The 14,931-nt window shown below is 38.9% G+C and overlaps 1 pseudogene; it reads right to left on the reverse strand.

Moving 5' to 3' along the window:
- Window positions 1-1,849: 1,849 nt before the first annotated feature.
- LOC122056909 lies at window positions 1,850-13,782 on the reverse strand (annotated as a pseudogene).
- Between the last annotated feature and the right edge of the window lie 1,149 nt (window positions 13,783-14,931).

Raw genomic sequence — 14,931 nt, forward strand, 5'->3', positions numbered from 1 at the left:
AACCGGATTCTCTTCTAGAGCTCCTACGACAATTCCATACCATTTATTGAATGTTAACACGCACACCCCTTGAATAATATGATTTTTTTGTAGGAACTCATGGTCCGGGAGAGGATTTGACCTCCTCAAGTTGCCACTCACCTCTCTACGTTAAAAAAAAAAAAAAATTGGTCGACCACTCGGATAAGCTCATCAAATGACACTAGACACTAAATTCATCGACTCTTTTTGTTCTTATCAGGGAAAACAAAAGGATCCGAACCATTAAATCAGTGGGACCCGTGATTACACTTTTTTTCTTTGAAAAAAAACCCATGATTACACATGAATGAGTTCTCAATGATCTGGTGGTTGAGATCTATATATGCATCAACTCCTTAGGCTATGCTTGTTTGGCTAAAGAAAGAGTGGAAAAAGAAGAAGAAAGGATTGAGTTTCCTTTCATCCATGGTGAAAAAAGAATCTCTTAATGCACAGTTTAATAATTATACTCCAACGATTATATTATTTTCATTAAAATGTAGAAAAAACTTTTCTTAATTAAAAAAAGATACAGTTTTTATGCATAACTAAGTATGTATACGATCATGCCTTAAAATCTTGTAGGCTGTCTTCACCTTGTATCATAAGACCTACATTTATCCCTTTCTCTTATAGCTGTAGTTAAAATCCCAATAGGCAGTTAGATAAGTTGACCCACCAAAAAAAAAAAAAAAAAACCTAAATATTAGAAGTATGATCCAACCTCATTGTACAAAAAATTCATAAATTGAACGGATAAAATGATATTTTTTCATTTCTATTTTTATAATTTTTTTTTTCGATTTGCTTTGTTTATGGTAAAATATTAACTTTCTACTTATGAAATTTCCATCGAATCCAACAACCTTTGTCTCATAAATCAGCCATTCCTAGTTACATGTTTTTCTAATTATTTTTATTGACCTCAGTAACTTCTTGGGATTATAACCCTTCAGAAGGTTTTAACAGGAAAACATAAATGATATTTTAGATCATTTTACCCTCTATTTTTTTTTTTTTTAAATGAGATTTTTCCATCTATTGATATTGATACTGATAGGATCAATACAAGACTACCAATACAATACCGGTACCTAAATCCATAACTAGGAAACATTGGATATCTACCTCCTATGTTTTGATTAGGAATGTAAATGGATAACCAAAATCCGAACTCGAATTCACATCTGTATGCATTTAGAGATATCCGTATTTGGATTCAAATCGGAATTACCTAGAAAATAATCATTCGATCTGATTAGGTAATTAATTATTGATTTGGAGGGTTGTTAAGTTTGCCTCGAATTCTTGACCCGTTTTGAAGATTGACCTGCTTCGACATATTTTGGTGGTGACCCGAACGAGAAGTTTTCTGAGATCTGTGATGGAAGCAGAGGGGTTGGGCTGATAGGCCCAAGCCCGGAGCCCATCACTGATCTCATATGCCCCCGAGGTATGGTTCGATCGGATCAACTGTGACCCAATGGGTCGACCCGCGACTTAGAGTATAATGTACTGTTGTCTTGTTGAAAAAGTCATTGTATTTTGGGGGGTTTTGGAGCTAAGGTTTCAGAGCTAGCTTTCTCGCTGCTGCTTGGGTGTAATCTCTCTTTTGCACAATGAAAATTCTTCTTCTTCGCCCGAGGATGTAGCACACCACCCTGGTGTGTGAACCTCGTTAAATCTATGTCGTGCGGATCTTTGTCTATTTATTTTCTTATTTCTTGGTGTTTGATCTAACAAAGGTTCTTGAAGTTTAGGCAGATTCTAAAGAATGAGGAAAAGAGCTTAGGCAACTTAGAAAGATGGATTAAGACAAATTGTATTCACTGAGATAGGAAGGTTCGAATTACAGAGATCAAAAAGTAAACGAATGATCAATAATCTGAATACAATCCACATCTGTATCCGATATTAGAAAGTACATGAGGTACTAGTCTTCTCATGTAAATATGCTAATACTACTGATACACACATTACTAAGATCTGGCCCATGCTAGTGTGCTTTGGAGTGGAGTATGATTCTTGCTTTTGAGCCTCCAGTTGATATTAACCAGACTCAAGTGCCACTTGCCTTCCCTTCTATGTAAATAAGCAAGTCCTCGTGAGCAGCAGATGTCCATGAAATGGTCCTCTGGTATTTCATTCAAAAGAATTTCAACGCAGTAATCGTCTATAAACCAGATGAATGATTTACATACTCTTGAACCAATGCCCCAAACAAGGAGGGCCTCTCAAGCAAGTAATATGGTTTGTCAAACTCTTTTGCTAGTCCTGCCCAAAACAAACAAACAAACATCAGATGTTAATGGTAGTGTACGATATCTTGTATTTGGTCGTAGTTTAATCTAAGGAGTACTGGTGCAGACCCCCCGACACAATATTCTGAGAGGTGTGAGAACGAGCGATGTAACCCTATTCTCCACTGATAGTTAAGCAGAATCTCATCTCACCAAGGACGTATTCAATCTTGCCAAACCTCATAAATCTGTGTGTATTGTTTGTTCTTGTTTTCCCATTACCTTCTACATTGCTTTTAGGGTTGCGTTTCTATAGTTAACCCTCAAGTTGATGCATAACTATGCAATTTCAGGACAATGGCATCAGTTATTGGCAGATCAGTTAGTCAAAAGTAATTTGTTTCGACTGAGTTGACTTCCTATTGCACATAACTTCTCTAGAATAATTAGTAAACCATGGTTCTAGATTATAACCAGAAAAGTCATAATTTTTTGACATTCACTCTCTCTGTGAAATTCAACTAGTAACTACAAATAGGAAACATTCACAATGTATTAAAGTTTGCAGGGTAAGTTATGGATAATCCAGATTGCAAAGAAACATACCAGCATCTACAACCAGCACTCTATCACAGTCCATGACTCTGGATATTCTGTGAGCAATGCTTATAATTGTGCAGGCTGCAAAATCCTCTCGGATAATCTTTTGTATCACAGCATCAGTTTGTGAATCAACAGAAGCAGTTGCTTCATCCAAAAACAAAAGCTTGCTGCGCTTAAGAATTACCCGCCCCAAACAAAGAAGCTGCCTTTGTCCCACGCTCCAATTGTCCCCATTATCGACCACTATAAACAGTTCATCAAACATAAGTAACCAGAGACATTGAAGATATACAATGATCCAATCAGACTCAACAAGGAGGCTAAAAATATTTTACATATTTATTTTGAGAGAGAGAGAGAGAGAGAGAGAGAGAGAGAGAGAGAGAGAGAGAGAGAGAGAGAGAGAGAGAGAGAGAGACCTGGAGAATCAAGTTTCTCAGGTTTTGCAGCCACAACTTCCTTAAGTTGGCAGCGCTCAAGGCTCTGCAAAAATTTAAAGATCCCAAACAAACAGCCCACAATCTTAAATGATACTACATACCCTGACAAAGATCAAAATTGTGAAGTCATGAAAATATACAGGCCGTACAAACAGGTTGATATACCATTAGTTTTGAATCTTTGCTGCAAAAAAAATTTCCCACAATTTTCTTGGCATGTTTTGGGTTCATTTTCTTTGAGAACTGACCAATCTTAAGTTGCAATTATCATGATAACTATAAGTCAGGATTCAAGAATTAGAATATACCTTCCATATTTGTTCATCTAAATACTTCCAATGGGGTCAACATTGCTTCGGACAGTTCATTCAAAAAGGGCTGGTTCTTGGGGAATTATTCCGAAACGGGATCTGATATCATGAAGACCAAGTGTGCAAATGTCGACCCCATCAATAATTATTTTTCCTCCTGAAGGCTCCACCTACCTAAAGAAAGCTTGGATCAAAGTTGACTTGCCACTCCCAGTTCGACCAACAACACCAATCTTCTCTCCTCCTTGTATGCTGATAGTGATGCCTTTCAGAACCAGAGGAGTGTTTGGTCGATATCTAACCTGTTGATCAACATATCCATGCAACTTATATCATCAAAGAGCATCCAACATGCACCAAGGAAAAACAGAGGTTCAGCTTAGGTTTACTGTTGTATCTCCAACAAATTCCATACCTTGTGTGTCCACTAAAAAGGGGTCTGGGGTGAGGCAAGGGTGTGGACAGGTAGAGACCATATAAGAGACATTTTTCTATTCCTTACTTCCCCTCTTAACACATAAGCCATGAAGCAATAGAATCCATAGTTCATGCATGATGGAATAAAGAACAGAGATGAAGAGACCATATAAGAGATATTTTCTTATTCCTTACTTCCACTCTTAACACATAAGCCATGAAGCAATAGAATCCCTAGTTCATGCATGATGGAATAAAGAACAGAGACGTACAACTCAAAACTGCTTGAGATGACACAAGGGTACCTAACAGTGGCACCTAGCCATCCAATCCATCACATTCTTAGAAAGTTTATGGGACAGCTGAGATGAGAATGTTAAGACAGACTAATGGAATGGCCAGAAAAGGACAGGATTTGAAATAAATGCACTACACTAACAGCTACAAGCTGGAGGGGAGTCAATTGATTTGGTTCGGTCATATAGAAAAAATAAACAAGAACTAAAACAATTAGGAAAGATATGAACAATTTGAAGGTTCTCAAATGACAAGGGAAGCCAAAAGTTAGTTCATCTGAAGCAGTAAGAAGAGACCCAAGTGCTTGTGATTTAACTTGGTATGGAAAACAGGATTTGGGAACCCATTCTCCAAGTAGTTGGGATAAGGCTTAAGTGAGTTGAGCTGTATAACCAAATTTAGTCAACTATCTAGCCTCAAGGATATCTACAATCCCACGTTGGCTCCTGATATATCTATGTAACAGTCAGGTGATTGGAGAAGTGACATTGAAGGGAGAATACCATACTTGATAACTTTATTATCATAACAGTAACCAGAGAAGTTCTTAGATTAGGATGAGACCAACCCTTTCATTTGGAAAACAATCAAGATTATTTCTTTTAATGAGCACATAATTTACTCCAGCTTGTTGAATTACATCCTGGACCTCTAGAAAATTAGACCATATATTTTGCAATACCAAGATACATGAGAGAACATTAGGTACCTGCAAGTCCTTGAGATCAACATTGCCCTGGGTAGGCCAGTTTGGATAAGGCAGACAATCTTCAATCTTCCATGCCGCTTCAGATGGAATGTTTGTGAACTGTTTTATTCTCTCGACAGAAACCATTCGGTTTTCCACAAAGCAACTCATATATATGGCACAAAACCAGAACACCATTGAGAGACATACCATAGGAAAGAGTTAACCCCACATAAGCTACAAAACAAAAACAAGCAGTCAATATCAGAATGACAAAAGATCAATAATTAAGGGCAAGGAAAACAATTCATACCATATACTTGTAAAAATACCTAGTTTACACAGAATTCTTATACTTCCTCATTATGAACACAGAGACACACTCATATATGAAGACATATTGGATTTTTAATTGTTTTAAAAAATGATGTGATATTCCATAATTTGTGTAAGGGTGTGTTCTTGAGAATACACCTTTGCGGTTGGGGCTTTGTCTAAGGATAGGTCTTTTGAGAAAGTGAAAAGAAAAAAAAGCATCTGCTTTTTCCCCAAGGTTTTGTCTCTTCAGAAGAAACATAATTTTTGTTCAATCCGCCCTTGTCTGTTTTACTCCTGGGTCAAGTGATTTGCTATATACTACAATACTTGGCAGTACACTCTTTCTATAGGTCAAGCTGCTGAATGCTGGGGATCAAGTGCCATCAGCCTATTCCACATTTAGTTAATTACTTCTTTTGTAATTTATTATCATTGACTATTTAGCACAAACCAGTTCTAATGCATCCACTTTTCAGTATCTTAATTTACTACTATACCATGTTACCCCGATTTCCAACAAGAACATGGCAATGTGGTTCAGAGTGAGAACACAAAAAACAGAAAATTACGCTCAGTGTAAACTTACTGCAATAATCAATTCCAATATAAAAGTACATACAGTAGCATAATCATTTTGTCTCGTATCATTCAGTTTGTGTTAACAGCTATTTGTAGTTCCATAATTCTAGACAAACAATAATCCCCATAATGGTGAGATTTTCCACTTCAGCTGCAGTTGAATCGGAAAAAATTTAAACAGTAATATGCCCGAGTAACAGGTACGTTCACAAATAATTTATCTTATCAGCTAAGAGAGAATATTTTAAGTAATATGACATGCACAATCAGCACAGTGAAAAATAATAAATAGATGCTGAAGACAGGATACTAGATAAGAAAACATACTAGAACATGTAAACCCCTTTCTAGTGAGCAAAAGACAGTTAGATAACTATAGATTGCACATGGAAATGGCAATATGAAGATATGTTGGATAGCAGCTACCTGGATTGATAATACTGCTAGGCAAAAAGATCATAAATATGGCAGAAATGCACAGGATGATACTGCCAATCAATTCTAAGTGGAAGCCCGACCATTCATTTGATCCGTTATTGTGGAAGTTCATACGCAAATTTTTATTCACTCTTATCAATATTCTCCTGAATAAATCTCCCCTGCTTTCTGAAGCAACGTACTGTCATAACCCCGGCAATGGTTTCTGAGAAATGATGAATAACAGGTGCTTTGGTGATTGAATCAAGGCAGGTCAACTCATGAGATGTTGCAAGGAAGTAACCCTGCGACTTAAACAATAAAGGATTAAATAAAAGTGAACCTGAATTGGCTACTCATTTACAACTTAGTCTGCCAAGTAGGCTGTAAGATGCTCAAAGTGGCGTTTCTTTATTCAATGCTTCTTGGGGCAACTATCCCCCTAGGCAAATCCAACACAGGAGTTGTCCTCAGAAAGAATGAACTGATTGAATGCCTTACCATTTAGAAGCATTCAAGGGCTTGGGCCAATCAGTCAGGAACACCTCAAAAGGGGAAGAGTACACTAGCTGGATCCATCCAATGTGTTCCTCATCCCATGCATGTGAGTGCAATATGCACCAAAATGGGGCAGAGAGTATAAATATAAACCTCTCAACTCATAATGTGTCAAAAGTATTCCTGACTGATTGGGAAAAATGCAATCCCATACATGAGTTAAAAGTGTAATGGGACAGATTTTTTAGGGAAAAAGTGCCAAAACCTAGGTGGTGATTGCATTTTTCCAATAATGAAGTGTATGATGTGCCAAAGGCATCTTCTGCACATCAATGCTGAAGCTGTCACCATGTCAGAGGCTGGACAACACCACAGCAGCATCGATCTGCGATGAAGATGCCAATAGAATGCACACCTTGGAGAGCCAAGGTAACCATACTTTCTTTGATAAACCAATGATGGATAAGTCATATGATACCAAGACTAGAGGCAAAGATGTTCATACCCTGTACCAGATATTCAGCCAACCCAATGGTATAATGAGGAATATAGTTGGCCAAGCATACTGGCATATAACAAAAATGATGCCGAACATTGTAATGTACATGCCAATTGTCATGCCTAAAAGGAAGGGGAGGAAAAGATCAACATCGGTCTGATCTGCTGATGCCTGCACAAGGAGTTAAAACAGAGAACTTATGTCAGTTGAAATGGCAATGGCTAAGGCCATATGATAAGAGAATAAATGCGCAGGAACTGAAGTGAGCGGTAACTGTGGGAAAAACAATGAGGACCCTTATACAGAAAGTTTGGAGGTAAACAATCTCACCCGACTCAGAATTCTTCCTGAAGGAGTGGTATCAAAGAATGACATTGGAGAAAGTAAGAGACTATGAAGCATCTGCTTGAAGAAAATTTGAGCTGTCTTGAGCCCCACATATGCGACAAAGTAGGATCTTATCACCACCAAAACAATTGAAATTGCTGCTATCACTACGTAGACTTCAAGAAACAAAGAGGGTTTGAAAGAAGCTGCATTGTCTTCTGAAGTCTCAAATGCCAGCCAATAGTCACTTGACATTAGAGATGCCTGCCATACCACGGACATTAGTAGTACAGCAGCGCCTCCCCACCACCCAAACGCCTCAGTGAAATAAAGCTTATACACCCGAAAGCCAGTTTCTCTCTCCTCATCTTTAATGAGCTTGGAGCTACCCTTCTCAGACTTGGGCTGCTCAACAGAACCATTGACACCATTGAGTTCTCCATGGTTTGGAGAATCCTGAGGAGATTTCGGAGTTTGTTGAGATTTTTCACCAGTTCCATTTGCACTCATTTCTACAAGTTCCATGGATGTTTCATGGGCAGTGACAAGGGCTTCAAAATGTGTACCAGATTCCAGAATCTCATTGTACCTCCCAGATTGTACAATCTTTCCAACTCGCATGACCTGGTTGGTAACACATATATTGCAATCAGAATATATAAAAATGAATAAAGATTTCAGCTAACTTCCTCAGAAATTTTGAGCTTTGACAAAGTCATAAGATAAGAGGATGACTGATCACACCATTAAAAGAAATGACCAAAATTTTGTTGGAAATATAATTGTAGAATTAGGCAATGCAGGACTCGACAATGCACCAAGACTTCTTAACATTAGTGTTTAAAAACATTAGCAGTTGGCAGCATAACCACAAGAGTAACTTTATTAACAACAAACCCATGGGGATTACCAAATTGGAACTCACTCCACAAAATACATGCAATGGGTACTCCAACAGTACCTTGAGAAGCATCTAAGATGGTGTACTATAATTATGGCCTTGCTTGATCGGCACTTGTTATAAATTAATTTACTTTTAATTCCCAAACATCAGTATGCATAAGGTGAAACCTTCAAAAGGGTCCATCTTGAATCATACTGATTTGCCAAATAGAAATTATAAATGATGTCAGTTGATGTATGTACATCATTTCTATGACTTATTTATATAATGGTGATGAAAGAATCACGTCCATTCTCTTAAAGACCATGTAAACTCTGAAGCTGCGGCAAACAAAAAGGGAACCTATCACACTGCTAGTGACAACTGAGCATCAAGACAAGACCATATCAAACTTACCAGAATTAGATTAGCATTGTGCAAGAAGTCAACTTGGTGGGTTACGAGCAAAATGGTCTTATCTTTAAGGATTCCTCTCACACATTCCTGCAAAATAAAACATTATGACCATAATTAAGAATTTAAAGAGAGAGTTCAGCAAGTTTTTGAAGAGGACTAAACATTTGTAGCTTGAGCGTCGATGCTAGGTATGGTAATTGGGTTGTCTTCGGTTGCTACTCAATTCACAGTAAACTGTAAGCCAACAAAAAATAAATGAAAAAATTGAATTATGCCTACTGTACCTAAAACAATGTTTGCTTGGGTAGGTTGATAAGTGTTGCGTAAAAAAACTCCAAATTAAACCTTTCAGCTGAAACTAGTCTAACAGTAGCCTCTGTAATGATGTCTATTACTTCCAAATTTTAGTTGTCAAACGTAAGGATTCGCGTGATATTGTCTGAGAAATAAACATATGAACATGGTAACATTGCTAACATAAATCTAATGCTTTTGAAAAAATAACAGTAATTCATATCATTAGAGAGTTGTAGCAAACTAAAAGTAAAAGATTGTGCCAACATAGGTTATGAACAAAAGTAAACACAAACAGAAATAAATACTACAACCAAGTGAAGAAGTAAAAATGTCAATCACCTTCAAAATTTCTGAGCCAGTCTGGGCATCAACTGCACTGAAGACATCATCAAGAAGGTACATATCACAATCCTGATAAACAGCTCTGGCAAGCTGAATACGCTGCTTCTGCCCACCACTAAGGTTAATACCACGCTCTCTAATCTCAGTCTGATCACCAAACTCCATCATTTCCAAGTCTTTCAGGAACAAATCCTGATTGTTTCCCTATATCTTTCTGAGTTCATTGGTAAACCAAAAAGGATATTGTCTTGAATTGTTCCATTCTGGATCCAGGATGTCTGTGCTGCATAAGCTGTGGTTCCACAAACTCTCACCTGTTGAAGCAAGAGTACATTATTGGGAGTATTAGCAAGTAAAGCCCAAAATATTCTCTATATTGCGGAAGGGGTGGGTGTACAAAGGTAAGGCTTTGGATGGGTCAGAGTCAGACTCACCCAAGCCCAAGTAGGTTCTCTTCTCAGATGATTTTTTTCTATTATTTTTTCACACAAAAAATTTTAAAACATGTGGATTATATAATTTCGCATCCCGTCATTAGTATAGCGTGAGAAATTCATCCCATTGGGTGTCGTGAAAAACCTGTCTCCATAATATGATAATAGGGAGGGAGGGTTCATAAGATTGCCAATGTCGGAAAGAATCTACATCACGCTCCCGAAGAAAACTACTTCCCCATGACAACTCATGTAAGAGGAAATTGCGATCCGAAATCTCTATTAAGGATGAGAGTATGTTTACAATAGTACATGGCCAGGGTGGGGAAACTGTGTCAGGCCTCTCATATCCTAACCATGTATTTTCCTTTTAATCCCACATTGGCGTGAGTAGAGTCTCTCATGAGTGATGATGATAGGACATGGGAATCTACCAAAGAGTTGCATGTAAATGAACCACAGTTCCGAGGATCCCATTGGGATGCCTAATCTTCAGTGAATGGTTGAGAGGACCTTCGAGTGCGTTCATGTATATTATGATATTTAAATTTTTAAGAACTTCGTTGGGTCCAAATAATATTTGGATTTAAAAAAATAAAAAACAAAAACGTTTGTTACAATGAGTGTCCGAATCTCATAACCATTGGATGTCGAGTGTAAATTGTCTACACCTTATCAGCTCACAACCTCAGTGTAGACGATATCTGAATTCTCCCCTGATTCCAAGTACTATATGGGCCCACTAGTAAAATCTTAAGTCTTTTCTTTATATTCAAAAATATTCTAAAGTCACATAGTCAATTGACTTATGTTTTGTTGTCAATAAATGAAAAGAAATGATATTACCAAAAAAATTAAAATAAAATTTAAAATCAGAAGTCAATCACTGTATCATAACAAAAAATATTCATGCTGATGCAATTATTTATTGGTGTCTTTTCCAAGGAGTGTAGACAATGCTAAGAACCTCAGAGTAAGACAATCACACTTTAGTGTCGAGAAATTCCAGCTGTCTACTGAGCCTCATGTACCATACCAGTTATTCGTCCCAACTAAGCACTCGATCGTAAAGTTAATTGGTTGTTGTATGTTAGGCATGGATAAATTTATATTTGATTGATTATTATTTCTCAACAATCGGATTATAATTAGTCTTTAGACAGGCTAATTAGGTTACAAAAAGATTGTAAATCAGATCCAACTCATTTATGGTGCAATAGCAATGGTAACGCACATCCACAACCGTGGAGCACTCTGGCACAGACCCAACACATGGGAATGTGACTAAAGGTACTTTGAGTGGTAGGAGTCATAAATTAGTTGGTCAAACTGTAAATGGATAATAAATGGTTAGTCCTAAATCGATAACTAATGTCAATTATCCATTTGTAGGTTGCTCCGATGGTTAAGGTAAATTAGGAATTGTGTGAATAGGTATATAATCTTAGGTTCGATTCCCCATCTGTGCATCTGTGATTTAAGTAGAAATCATGACGGTGGGTTGTTACACTAGTCTTCCCAAGAATCAGTTGAGATGCACGTAAGCTGGCCCGGACAACGGGCTACAACCAAGCTCTGTGAATGTCTGAATAATAATCAGTCTAGGCCTGGCACCAGACCATTTACCAATCGTTTGGTCCAATTTCTAGCTTTAACAGGTCAATTCCGATTTCCGACTAGTGCAGGCCCTCTTGTAATAACCCTAATACCAATATACCACAGGATGGTGCTACGATGTGCAGATTGGCCAAGCTAAATTTCTGGCTGGGTTAGTCCAGGACCAATCCAGATTCCAGACCGGTCCAGTGCAGGATCACGGATCAGAAAATCAATCAAAGATAAAAGCACGTACCGTTCCCGATATTTTGCGCATCTCGCCGATAATCGCGGCGATTAGGAAAGACTTCCCCGATCCAACGGTCCCAACAATGGCGGCAAGTTCACCCTTCTTGATCACCAAATTCAAATCTCGTATCAACGCTTCGTTGCTCTCATCGTCCCACACGAATGCCCCATCCTTCATCTCGATAGCGACGTCGCCGCTGCAACTTTCCACACTGTCCACCTCTCCGTCCACTAGTTCCTTACTCGTCATGAAAGAGTCTTAACCTTCCAAGCGAGATCGTCGCCTGTGATAGATTCATTAGAGACTGAGGGAACGTTTGGATCGGTTCTTGCAGGATCCTGATAAACGTGACCAGCGTGAACACCTTCCCTGCATCGAGTTGAACCCTCGAAGCGATCAAAGCTCCGAACGTGAGCGACGTTATCACCGCGGGAGTGCTCGTCAATACCACCAAGTTTCCATACATGGAGTACATGAACTTGGTCAGCGACCCAAACTCTGCTTCACGAAAAGCTTGGATCCTCTTATAGAAATGCTCCTCCCAAGCTTGGAATTTGATCACTCTCATGTAATTCAGCATCTCGTTCGTGGCTTTCAGCCTGGAGTCACGATTCATCATCACACTAAACTAGTAACGGTTGTTCCGTTTGGCTGTAAACAAGATGAACACCACAACCGGAACGAAACCTACAAATAAAACTACAGATACGCCCATGTAACCGAAGAGAAGGGCGAAGGCGGCGAGGACTTGAATCGGCATCAGCCATAGATTGTGGAGCTGCGTCACCATATCGGAGAGCTGCTGAGCGTCGACGGCCATGTGATTCAGATCTGTCCGACTCCATGCTCTTGCCTGGCCGAGCAAGACAGCCTCAAACCCTTTTTGTATACAGAGGTGATCAATGAGGATCGAATAAGCATTCCAGTCTTCTGAGAATTGAAATTGAAATGGTGAGAGGGAAGCACTTCAACGAATTTCGCGAGGAGAAGGATCGTTATCAGATAGTATCCCTCGTAAAGGGAGCTTCGATCGCCTGAAGTGTAATCGACGAACTTTTGGATCAGAGTTGGACCGACGTACATGACGGAGAGACGAACGATAGCCAGGGAACCAGTGGAGAGGAGATCCGGCCAGAAGAAGCGGAGTAATGCAGTTCGAACTGGGTGTTTAGATCGTTCTTCTGGTTTGGGCCAATTCGATTCGAAGAGCTCTGACATTCTCTGCGCCCTTTGTTGAGGGGCTAGCAATGGCACATCCTCGATCTTCAGAGGGGATATGTAACCTTTACTCAAAAAGGGATTCATCCAAAACCATGTCGCTCTGGACAGCTTAGAAGCTGAAGCGTAGAGTGTAACATTTGGATCGTTCAATGAAGGATCCCCCAAATTCACATCCGTCTCAAACTCAGAATCCGCTTCTCCCAACTCAGTATCTGTTTCTCCCGTCATTATAATCCCTGTAGATCCTCTAATGGCGACGAGAAGAAGAAAAACGGATACAGGAACATTGACAATGAAGAACACATCGTCCGTTCTTAACTCGTTTTCCTGTTTCCATTGGCCAGAGCTTAGTCGAATGATAGCTGAAACAGAGAATAATCCAACAATGGTGAAGCTCGCGAACCAGTAAACACGAAGGGTCATTAGATGAGAAGTAGCCAGGAATTTCTTCTGAGCGATTAGAATCGCAATAGTTAGATGCGTCGCGGCTTGGATTACCAGAAAAACACCTTCCGATGTCTTCCATGACGATTCGATGCTTCTAAAGAGAACGAGAACGCAGAACACAGAGTAAGTGATTGCTAACAGCACCGTTAGAATCAGAGACAGCTTGAACCAGAAAGCAGTTCTGAGATGATTTTTCTTGCGTTCAAGAAGGGGTACAGCAATGGAAGTGTCGGGATGCATGTGTTGGTGTACGATGTCTTATATTCCGTCACAATTTAACCTAGAGAGTAGGGGTGTCAATTCCTAAACCGAACCGGTAAAATCGGCCGGACCGAACTGATAACAACACGGACCGAACCAAACCAAAGCCTTATTGGTTCGGTTCGGTTTCGAGTATTGCAACCCCAAAACCAAACCGAACCACACCGGAAACCAGATGAACCCAAAACCAAATCGAAACCGGCTCAAAACCCGGATTGAAACCGAAACCAAACCGGTAAGAAACCGAAACACTCCAAAATTCATTAAAAAAAAATCAAAATTTGCATAGTTTTGTATACATTTGTATGGAAAGTCGAATCCAAACTAGACCAAAAACCAAAACCAACTCGGTTACAAATCGATTTAAGAAATCGAAGACAAACCGAAACCAAACCACACCGAAACAGGAATTTCCTTATTGGTTCGGTTTCGGTTTCAACTTTCCCACACCGAACCGACTCAACCCAGACCGAAACCGAGCCAGACCGACCGATTGACACCCCTACTAGAGAGTACTGGTGCAGCCTCGATAGTAAGGATAAAATCGTTGAAAAAACCTGATTTTACATTAACTAGTTAAGATAATTGGGTGGGTGGTAGCGGAGCTGACGTCATGCAAACTTATTTTCCTATGTTTTCTATATTGGGTATGTCTAAATGTAAACCTACCCGGTTACAAAAACCTTGTAACCTAAATTATTGTGTCCCCATTATTTTGTCATTTTGTGATTGTTTTTAAGGTCAAAAGAGTAAATTATTGTATTCCCATTATTTTGTCATTTTGTGATTGCTTTTAAAGTTAAAAATGTAAATTACAGTGTCCCATTCATTTTGTCATTTTGTGATTGCTTTTAAGGTCAAAAAAGTAAATTCAACCTCAACTTTTTGAATTGTTACCTTGATTTAAACGGCAAAACGAGGGGTATTTTGAAAATAAATATATTCTTCCCAAACAACCCAAACAACCTCTCGCCCCAATTGATCGTCTTCCTCCTCGCGAGTCTTTTTGTTACCTTTCTTGATTTTTATGACATAAAGTTTGGCAAGATCATCTCCAATGAGTCAGGTAAAGGCTCTCTTTTTTCTTGGCATGTCCAATGCTTTTATGGGTTTTAGGGTTTAAAACTT

Source organism: Macadamia integrifolia, chromosome 12 (assembly GCF_013358625.1).
Source record: "Macadamia integrifolia cultivar HAES 741 chromosome 12, SCU_Mint_v3, whole genome shotgun sequence".
NCBI classification, from domain to species: Eukaryota; Viridiplantae; Streptophyta; class Magnoliopsida; order Proteales; family Proteaceae; genus Macadamia; species Macadamia integrifolia.